The 1,705-nt window shown below is 45.0% G+C and overlaps 1 non-coding gene across 1 annotated transcript; it reads right to left on the reverse strand.

Annotated features, from left to right (window-relative positions):
* Positions 1-1,280: 1,280 nt before the first annotated feature.
* On the reverse strand, positions 1,281-1,424 carry LOC118618012. Its single transcript, XR_004956957.1, has one exon. It is a non-coding gene; the product is annotated as a small nucleolar RNA SNORA7 (small nucleolar RNA).
* Between the last annotated feature and the right edge of the window lie 281 nt (positions 1,425-1,705).

The raw sequence follows: 1,705 nt of genomic DNA on the forward strand, positions 1-1,705 counted from the left end.
ATATAAGATTCTGTTTTTCCATTTCTTCCTCCCATTTAGCATTGCCTTTGTTTCTTTTTGCCAGTGTGCTCTGTCAGATATTTCAAACAATGGAAAAGATCTTGCTTTCCTTCCTTATTTGTTTGTTTGTGTGTTTTTGTTTTGGCTTTGCTTTCTTTTTTGAATTTTATTGTTTTTAGTTATCATACTGTAAAATGGACCTTATTCTTTTGGTATATTGTTCTGTGATTTTATTTATTTTTATTTTTTTGATGGAGAATTTTATGGTTTTATTAACACAAATACAATGTGTACACAATCTGTTTATTTTCTTTCTTTTTTTTGTATCCTCACCCGAGGACATTTTTCTATTTTTTGTTCAGATAGATTGGGAGGAAGAGAGAGGGAGAGAGGAACATCGACGTGAAAGGAACACATCGAGTGGCTGCCACCCGCACGACCCAACCAGGGCCGGGGACAAACTGCAACCGAGGTACGTGCCCTTAGCGGGAACCGAACCCGGGTCTCTCTGGACCACAGGTTGACGCTCTAACCCCCGAACCAAACTGGCCAGGGCTGTCTGTTTATTTTCTTCACTGTGCAGCCCTGGCCGGTTTGGCTCAGCGGTTATTTTCTTCACTGTGCAGCCTGGCATTGGGATTGGTGATTCTGATGGCCAGCTGGGCTGCTCTTTCCACATGGCTTTGCGGTTCTTTGAGGAGACGCGGTGAGATTTGTCGTACATCAGCAGCGCTTCAAGCTCCTTGACGCTGTGGACCAGGAAGCTCTGAAAGCCGCTGGCAGCATGCGCTCCCATAACCAATGTGCACCCTGTTGTCAGTGCCTCTGGGTTTCTGCCAGTTACACTTCCTTTTTTTTTTTTTTTTTAATCCTCTCCCGAGGACATTTTTTTCGTTGTTTGTTCAGATAGAGTGGGGGGGGGAGAAAGAGAGAAACATCGACGTGAAAGGGACACATGGAGTGGTTGCCACCTGCACGACTCAACCAGGGCCGAGGACAAACTGCAACCGAGGTACATGCCCTTAACGGGAACCGAACCCGGGTCTCTCTGGACCACAGGCCGACGCTCTAACCGCTGCGCCAAACCGTCCAGGGCTACACTTCCTTTTGATGTGAGTCTGACTGGTGCTGGATGAGCAAGCTACTTGGTCCTGTTTTTTTGACTATCTTCTAGGGCTTCACGAGGGGTCTGAGGGCAGCCATGGTGCCTTTAAGAAAGAGACAGAAACTGTAAGACAAAGAAGAGACCTGGAAGGAGGCTCTCCTGCCCAGGACTTGAACATTGTTGCAAAGTGTCTTCCAATCACCAGCTACTAAACAAGGGGACAATGGAATGGGTACCTCTGCCAAGCTTGCTTTCCCTCCTGTCTCTGAAGCTGGCAGAACATTAATTAGTCTCTCTTCAAACAAAATCCTGGGAGGTTGCTTCTATGATTTTAAACACATGTACAGATTCATGTAACCATCAGTACAATCTGAATACAGAACAGTTCCATCACACCCCCAAAAAAGTTCTCATGCTAGCCTATTATTTTTATTATTACTTCCCACCCCTTGCAATCACTGATCTGTCCTCCATCCCTATAGTTTTGTCACTTTAAGAACATTATCTGAATGGAACCACATCATGTGAAACCTTTTGAGACTGGAATCATTCACTGCACATAATGCCTTGCTCCTTTTTATTGCTGGGTAGTGTTCCATG

The sequence above is a fragment of the Molossus molossus genome, unplaced genomic scaffold (genome assembly GCF_014108415.1).
Source record: "Molossus molossus isolate mMolMol1 unplaced genomic scaffold, mMolMol1.p scaffold_m16_p_5, whole genome shotgun sequence".
Taxonomy (NCBI): domain Eukaryota; kingdom Metazoa; phylum Chordata; class Mammalia; order Chiroptera; family Molossidae; genus Molossus; species Molossus molossus.